Source organism: Molothrus ater, chromosome 13 (genome assembly GCF_012460135.2).
Source record: "Molothrus ater isolate BHLD 08-10-18 breed brown headed cowbird chromosome 13, BPBGC_Mater_1.1, whole genome shotgun sequence".
Taxonomy (NCBI): domain Eukaryota; kingdom Metazoa; phylum Chordata; class Aves; order Passeriformes; family Icteridae; genus Molothrus; species Molothrus ater.
The window spans coordinates 13,828,342-13,837,705 of NC_050490.2; positions in this window are offsets into that span (position 1 = coordinate 13,828,342).

Genomic DNA, 9,364 nt, shown 5'->3' on the forward strand with positions numbered 1-9,364 from the left:
GGATCCTGTCCCCTTGCCTGCAGGAGCTGGGTGGGCAGCAGCATTAGCTGACGTGAGCTGGGTAGATATGAGTGTAAGGCTCCATAGAAAAAGCTCATTAAAGACCCCTTTGGGAAACCAATTCAGGGTAGAAATTACTGTTTGATGAGCAGGAGAGGGGGAAAAGAGGAGGAGGGGAGGTGAATGAAATCCCCTATAGTTTTGTTGATTCAGGTTTCATATGCGACTCTGGGACTTTAAATAGCAGCTGGGGAGGCTTTGCAATAGGCTTGCTTTGATATGAGCCATGCAGAGACCTGCTCTTTTGTATTTATTCTGGAGCTTGCCTGAGAGACAATTCAAAAGCAATCAGCAGCTGCTGTGACAGCAGCGACCTGTTGCTATGGAATTAGAAGTAATGAGAAATACAAAGGTTTCTTGGTTAGCAGCAACAGAATAAGAGGGGAGCAGGAGATAGAAGTGGATGTAACAGAAAAAAGCTACAGCCAGAGCCGGGCTGGCATTTAAATGGGAGGTGCAGGGGTAGAAATGTAAATGTGATTTGTTTTCCTTTTTAAAAGAGCTTTTTTTGCCATCTCAGCAGGTCAGGCTCAGCTTTGTCTGGAAGTGAGCACTTGGGAAGGAGTCCTGTCTGGTGGTGGTGCTGGAGTTGTGTGTTCCCAGGCTCCCGGGAAACAAACCCACACTCTGTAGCCAGCCCTCGCTGTGGGGTGTCAGGAGCTCAGACATCTTCCCCACGGAGTGCCAGGAGCCCAGCATGGAGATCCCTGCAGGAGCAGGGGGGCTCATCCCACACCTCCTTTGTTTTGCAGGGCCCAATCCTGTGGGAGAACTGGGGCAGGATGCAGCTCCTTTCCTCCCACCCTCTGGCCCTGGCTGGAGCCTGCCCATGAGCTCTCTCCACCTGAGTTCCCAGCTCAGTAACAGGGTGCTTCTCACTCCAAAAAACACCTGGGAGGAGAGGGCAGGGAGATGCTTGGAGGTGGAGCCAGGCAGGCAGCTGGCATGATGGCAGCTCCTTCCCCAGGGCCTGAGCATGCTGGATGTCCCTGGATGCAAAAGGCTGATAGTCCTGTGTCTTCTTTAAATGAAACTCATGGGGCCTTATTGGGTTTTAAATATGCATTTTCCCAGCCTGACCCCAGCTGCCCTTGAAATAATACTGCTTTGCAATGAAGCCCTGCAGGGAATTATCATCTGAGCCCACTCCCTTTGTCATGAGAGTCAATTAAAAGCAGAGTAGCTGGTGATTTAATAGCTCTGGTGTCTGAGGGAGCCCCACATCCATCCAGAGGCTGACTCTGGTATTTAAACACATAATTGGAGAAGAAGAGCACTTTTTCCAGCTATCCAGCAAGTTTTCAAATTCATCCACGTCCATACAGAGCACTCACTCCTCATGCCCGTGGCTTGTCATCTCCTGCACATTAATCAGTGCCCCAGCATTGCACATTCTCCTTGCAGTATATCCCACGTGGAGTTATTTTCTTGTTTCCCCTGCACCCTTTCCCTTGGGGTAAATCAAACAGGTTTTAATCTCTGAAGATGGTCCAGGCTCACAAAATGCCTTGCATGGAAATGCTGCTCTGTAAGCAGTGTTTGAGTTAAGCTTGCAAGAGCAGGAGAAACCCTTGCCTGCAGCTCCCCACAACCAGCAGGGAGTTTAAACAGGGCCCAGTCCCTGTTGCTGCAATGCAGAGCAGGATCCCTGTGCCCTCCAGGCACAGGCAGCAGTGCTGGGGGCCCCGAGGTGGGAGCCAGCAGCAGGCACTCCCGGTGGGAATCAATAGCTGAGGCTGAGCTCATTTATTCTTCCTTCCTCACAGTCTCCCTTTTCTTTCCATTTCACCACCTCCTTATTTAACACCCTGGGCTGTTGTACAGAGCCATCACCCTGGTCTGCAGCACTGTGACCTACTTTGCCACAGCGTCCCGACTTCCTCACTGGAATTGCAAGCTCGGAGCCCACCCAGTCCATTCAGTGTTCCTCAGCTGAATAACAGATCCAATTAGGTGGAAAAAGCCTGGCTTTCATGCTGTCAGTGCCTGGACATCTCACTTCCCACTCCCCAGCACAGTCTGCACCCCTGAGGGCTGCGGCTCACACACAGGAGCCCCTCTGTGTTTGTGTGTCCCCCGCCAAATGAATTTGGGGGAAGGGTTCAAGAAGAGTGATCCTGGCTACTCAACCTGTCCTTTCATTCTTCCTGACAGTCTCTGAGGACTACAGAGCTCAGGAATCAAGTAATTTGTGTGTTTTCAGTTCTGTCTGTCCTGGGAAGCTCTCCTTTCCCAGCAGAGGCCTGGGGAGCACAGTGCCTGACCAGGCCAGGATGGCACAACTTGTGCTTGTGAAGAAGCACTTGCAGCCAGAATGTGATTTAATGACAGACAGAAAGACCTGTCTCCCTGTCTCTCACTCCTGGCATCATACCTGTCCCCAGTCCTGTGGGTTTATCCCAAGCAAACATTTTAATTCTGCCTTTTTCTGCTGCCATCACTCTTCTTTTCCACTGCAGCAAGGCTCCTTCTCCCTCCAGCCCCAGCAGGCAGCCAGTCCCCAGGATTCTGGCTGCACTCCATCATGGGGCATGGCTGATTGTTAAAAGGGATGAGTAGAAACCAAACAAGGAGAAAAAAGCCTGAGGGCCCCCAGGAAAAGCTCTTTTGCTTTCTACCGTCCCTGGCTGGGTGGGATGCACGGCCATCCCCTCGCCCTGGGGCCAGCCCAGCAGCACTGGGGCCGGCTCAGCTCCCTGGCAGGTGCAGGAAGGAGGGTAAACAGCCTTCCCTCCATTTCTGGGTCACGTCTGGAGGAATTACACACGCACACACAAACAGGAGCTGCTTCCCCATGGCAGCTTCCCAGCACCCGGCAGAGCTCCCGCTGCCTCCGGCCCCTCTGCCCACGCTGCCGCCCCGCCGGGATCACGGCTGCTCCCGGCCTTCCCACAGGGTTCTGCTAATGACTCACCCCTCCTGCTCGGCTCTAATTAGGCTCCTGTCTAATTAGGCTCACTGGGAAGATGTGGCTGGTGAGAAGCAGCCCTTTGGTGAAAGGAGAGGGGAAAGAAAGAGCATCTGGAGACGCCAGAGGGAGAGACGCCAGGCTGTGGTGAGAGGGCAGGGGGGATTGGGAATTGTCAGCTGAGCTGCATCTGTGCAAGGGTTGGACCACAAAGGGACTGGAAACAAGTGCCCTCTGTACTGGCATACAGAGGAGCTCCAGAGTGCAGGGAGAGTGGGGCTGGGGGAGCCCATCCTGAACCTGCACCCTTGGGCATCCTTGGGAACCCTTGAGCATCCCTTGGGAACCCTTGGGCATCCTTGGAACAGAGGCAGGAGAGCAAAGCCTGGTTTGGGGGAGATTCAAGAGGTGTAAAGGCATCTTTAGGGGAGACAAAAAAGATACCCACTGTCTGCCCATCCCTGAGAGAGCTGGGGGTGCTCATATCAGTTGCTAGTGTCAAATATTATTTTCTACTTAATTTCTGGATGATTCAACCTCCTAAAAATCAAGACATTTACTATATTTAACATTCCTGTAGCAAATTAACAAGCCCCAGGTGCCTTCAATGGCAAAGGTAAGTCATTACTTTGCCATTCACCTTGTATCTGATCACAAGGCATCTCACTCACTCACTGCCCTAATTAGGGTTTTGCCTTTCCTTCTCTTAATAAACCCTCCATGAATGAGTGGCCTGTCTGCAAGCCCCAGCCCAGCTTGCACCTGTGTCCTCCCAGACCTCCAGTTTCTCTCCCTGAAGGCAGTGCCAGGGCTGAACCCAGCAAGGGCAGGGAAGGGGAAATGCAGATAATGCAAATGTTTAGGGTATCACTAAACCATATTTCCAAAGAGCCTCTCCTGTGCCTGTCAATGCTCATTTTAGAGGCTCATCCCATTCTAAGGATCCTGTATGATCCCTTTTAGGTCAATGTGCCAGTGAAAATCCAACCCCATCCAACAAAGCCACAGAGATATTTTGCTCTAACTTTGGCTGCCAAGGAAAGGCTGGGCAAGAAAGCTGGGATGCTCAGAAACCCATCACTCTTTCTTGGGACCATCTAAATTGATTGATCCCTGTGGTCTGGAGAGAATATCCATTTCATTGTCTTAGCTGTAATGGCTCAGAGCATGGAAATTTTGAGCATATGAAACTGTGGAAAGCTGGTTAAGGACAGTCACATTAATATATGAGGGTGTCCTGGAGCAGCAGGGCCCTTTGCTTCCTCCTCTGCCAAAGGCAATTTGTATTGCCTGCCCAGACTTCTCCCTGGCCAGTGGAAACAGGGGGGTTTGGAGTGCACTGTGCAGGACCAGGGTGCCTGGTTAGCTCTGCAACCCAGTCTTTCCCTGGAAGATTGGTTCAGAAAGGATTTGATCTTCTCCATGTGGTTTGTGATCAGTAAACGTGCTGTTCCATCTCCCGTGACCAATGCCTGTTCCATCAGAGCAGCATCTCCCATTCCCAGCAGCTGCAGCAGCTGCTGTTTTACTGCAGCAATGCAAAGGCTGGGGGGTGCCCCAAGGGGTGCTTTTGCCAGACATCCAGGCTGCAGAGCCAAGAGGGGCCACAGGAAAAGGTGTTTTTTAAAAGCCACATCCAGGAGCCGACAGTTTGGGCGAAGGCTTTTATTCAGCTTCAGCAAATAGGTGAGCTGGGACGCCTGGGAATGCAAATAAAGCCAGGGCTGGAGATAAACGAACTCTTTCATCTCCTGTCTCACACCCAGGGGTTGCCTGTCTTGGAGCAAGTGCTGCGTGACAGGGTGTGGGTTCAGGTACACTGCCCTGACTCAGGCTTTCAGAACAGCATGTGCAACACAGCTGAGAGGAGGGGAAAATACCAGGCAGGGAGTGCACTGCTGCCTAACGGGGGCTGATGCCTGCTGAGGAGCAGCACAACACCCCAGGCAGCTGACAGCCCAGAGCTCTGATCAATGCTTGATACTCAGGGCTGTCTTGTGCCTGCTCAGGAGCTGGACTCCATGCTTTTTGTGGGTCCCTTCCAACTCAGGTTATCTGATTCTATAAATACATTTCTGATTCTCCTCAAGCAGTCCTTTCTCCTTCCCAATAGTACTTCTGAAGCCAAGTGGAGAAACAAATGAAAATGAAGCAATTCCTCTGCCTCAAAATCAATACATGGGGGTGAAGGGTGCAGGTCTCCTGCTTCTCCTGCCTGGGGAGAGGATGCTGGAGTCCCTCCTGTGCAGGACTGGCAGGACGGGGCCAGCAGTAATCACTTCTATGATCCAGCAGAAAATGGTTGTGGGCAAACCCCAGCACTGAGGTCCTCCATGACTCCTCATCATCATGGCTCTGTACTTCTGGCACCCTCTCCTGCCTGGACCAATGCCTGCAGGCACTGGGAACACCATGTGCCTTATCATGGAATCACAGAATAGTTTGGGTTGGAAGGGAACTTAAAGATCTTTTTTCCACCACCCCTGCCACAGGCAAGGAATTTTCCACCAGACCAGATTGCTCCAAGCCATGTCTGACCTGGCCTTGAACACTTCCAGGGATGGGGCATCCACAGCTTCTCTGGGCACCCTGTGCCAGTGCCTCACCACCCTCACAAGGAAGACTTTTCTTCCTTACAACACCTCTCCAGGGGAGACCTGGATGCTGGTACAGCATTTCTGATGGATCTCTTCTTGCAGATGTGGGAACACCTAAACCACACAGCATCCTGGGCCCTGTCCTGTAATGAGATGCAGCATCTCTGGTTCTCTAAGCCAAAAGAACCAAAACCTTCTCTGTCTAGGATTTATTAAAGACACTGAGCTGTTTTAGGGGCTTGCAGGAACTCTGTGTCACTTCCCCTTCTTGTACAAGGATGAAAAGCCCCGTGTGTGGAGGGGAGGAAAACCCAAGGAATATCACAGGGCCATCTGTCCTTCAGTAAAATGCTAATCTTGTAAGGGGAGGAAAATAAATTAAAGAGTCCAGTGGGTTCAAACTGAAATGGGGAGGATAAAGGCAATGCAAACATTGGATTACAGGTTGAGGTTAAGGCTCTTCATTCAGCCTTGGTGCAAAAAAGTCATTGGCAAAAATACCAGAGGTGTGGGAATAAATCAGGCAGAAAACTCAGACTTAAAATCGAATTTATTTAGAGGAAGAATGACTTTACAAGAGGTTGATACTGATAACTAAAAAGGAAGATAAATAAAAGCTTGTTACAAAACCCTGTGGATTCTGGCAAGTTACAGGAAAACTGAAGAATTTTACAGTCAACAACTTTTTGCTCACTTTTTACATAATTACAAATTAACATACAGCAATTAAGTTTTACTCTCTTCTTTAAAAATCCTTTTTTCCCCACTTTTCTTTATGGGTTCAACATGAAAAGGCAAAGCTTTTTTTTTTTCTTTTTTCTTTTTTTTTTTTTTAATAAGAAACAAACCAAAACCAGAGGTATATCAGGTTATTACAATACACCTCAATGTTCTGGGAATTACTCAAGTGCATTCCATATTAGTACAAAATAAACACCAGGCTAAACTTTAACCATAGGCGAACTGAACCGGATTTTTATTTCATTTTTTCTTGAGGCAGTGTTTAATATTGATAAAGAAAATAGTAGCATTACTTTACAGCATGGAAAGGATGGATACCTATAGACAGCTTACATACATACAAAGCTCATAGCTGTATGCAAAGCAGTGAGTGTTATCCTGTTCCCCCCTCCCCCCTAGCAACAGAAGCTGAACTATATTTGGGCAAAGCATCAGTGTCAGTGAAATGCATGTGGAAGGAAAGGGCACAGAGCCCTGGAAATGCAGGTGGGAATGGAGCTGGTGTTACACTTCTCATGACATGTAGGAGATGCAGCCAGTTCAGCTCGCCTATATTTAAAAATTAGCTGTATCACCAATGAAGAATTGTCGATTGCTGCCCCTTCTGACAAATGAGGCAAGAGTTATGAGCAGCAGGGGAGGTTTTTTATTTAAAGGGGTGCCCTAAATCATGATAAATTTCCAGACCTGGCCAGCAGGCACAATAATTTCCAGAGTTCTGGTTAACAAGGAATGTTTTGTGGGATTTTAGCAGATACTCTCCTGTGTCCCCTGCCCAGCACTCCCTTGCTCCATGCCATAGATAACCTAGACAGCTCCCTTGGGATTTGGCACCTGAAGAACCTCTTCTGACTAGGTGGCATGTGGAAGGACTGGAATTGGGTGTTTCAGCAACAGCTGGGATGTCTCCTAGTGACTCAAGGAAGGTGCAAAGGTGATTGGACTCTCTGGATGCAAATCCACACGAGCTGATGGCATTACTGTGCTGCCACACCTCCAGAGGGACGAGCCCACCCTCAGTGGGGATGACAGCTCCTGTCCCAGGGAGGTGAGCAGTGGCCTGGACAGTAAACACCTCGGTGCATGGAAAGGGCCTCACTTGTTTGGATGCATCCCCTCCTTCATCTCCTTCACTCTGAGTTTCTCCAAGGAAAAGGACATGGAGGGAAAACGACTGGGGGGGCTGCTTCCCTACCTGCCCTGAGGAAGCTGATGGTGAAGCTCTCCTGGGGGATGTACCTGAGCCAACAGAAGCCAGTTCTCTTGTCCTTCCACTTAACCTGTCTGCAGTGGGACTCTAGATTAGACAGATTCACACCCACTTTGGTCTAAAAATAATTCAAAAAGCTTGGTCTTTCCTCCCCTCTGGGGGAAAAGCCAAACCAAACCAGGAACACGCCTACTTGAAGCTCTGATTTTGCTGGGGATACAGAGGGGGAAGCAATGGCAAAACTGATTGTCTCCAAATAACCATAATTAAAAGGGGCAAGACCAGTTCCATTTAAAGTGCTTTATGGCATCAAACTGACATCAAGTTACATGTTGAGATGATCACTTAATTTAAAAGAATCTAAGGCCAAGCCCACACAGCCCCATCGAGTCTCCCACCCTTTGCTACAGCTGCTCTCTGCTGCTGGGTATCCTGGCACCCCCAGATAATACTGGCCACTCCTGTCCCTGTCTGAGCCCACGCTCTCACTCTCCCTGGACACTGAAACCCTTCCTGTTGGGCAGTGGCAAAGACCAAGCCAAGAAAAGCCCAAAAAAACCAATTCTGATTTCTGCCCTGCAAGAAACACCAGCTCAAACAGCTCCAAGAACCCTCACAGGATCCTCTTCTCCTCCAACAACACGTGCTTCAAAGAGGTGTTTTTGAACCTACTCTGAGTCCCAGGAACCCCATGCAAAACAGGGTGGTTTGGGTGCTCCAAATGGGATCTAGGGACTGGCAGCAGGCTGGGTGAAGAAATAACATGCTTTCAACAACTGCAGGATGGATGCCAGGCATGGAACTGGGGCAAATGCAATTTTAAGACCAGGAAGAGGAAAGGTTTTGGTGCTGCCAAGCTGGGGCAATACTCTAGCAGACAATGCTAGACAACCTTCAGGGATCAGAGCAGGAGTCTGACTCTGGGAACCTATGCCAAGGCTTTCCAAAGAAAACCTGAGATGGGAAAAATAAAAGGCTAAAGAGATAAAAACAAGCCCTTACCTTCCTAAAGGTGAAAGAAGGAGGAAGCAGTGTGGGAGGAGAGGCTTCATTCCAAAAAAGTGAATCATAGAGTAACAGACATCCGCCAGGGACAAAGGGCTGTCCACCAGCATTTAAGACACAAACAGCTTGGTACACAGGATTTCTGGTCAGTGTATTTCTCACTCACACCTGTGGTTTCTGTCAAGGAACCACAGGGACCTTGGGAGATCACTTAGACACTAGTATTTGCACTTCAGGCACTGAATGCTCTTTTTGATTTGCACAGGTCAGGAGAGATGGCGAAGCCAGGCAGACTCAACCCTGCTGCCCTGGCTCCCTCATCTGCCTTTTGGTGCCCTTCCCAGAGCCAAGGGACACGGCTGTGCTGTGCTGATAGCATGTGCTGGGGCTGGGGAAAAGACAGAGGGATAAACTGAAAAGTTCATAGTGGCAAAGGCTGTTCCAGACTGAGGGAACTCAGAGGTACCAGTGCCCTGATCTCTGCTCACACAACAGCACATGAGCCATGCACTGCTTTGGTTTCCAGAAATTTCAGCTTGGCCCATCGTGTTTGCAGATGTAGGAACAGGAGGGCAGAGTTACTTTCTGAAGTTGGTGGTTTTCTCATGAAAAAGGTAACACCACACCACCAGCACATGCCTTCTTCAGCACCCCTTGGGTCCTGGAGAGCAACTAGAGCCTCACATCACTGCAAGGCACTCCATGCTTTGCTTTTTCCTTTGCCTCCAAAGGGAATGAGAAAACCTAACCAAAATGTTTAAACATGGAAACTGACTGACAGGAGAAGCCTTGCCTGAAGTCATTGTTGTCTTTTTCCAGACTTTTTTTGGCCTGAAGATGCTC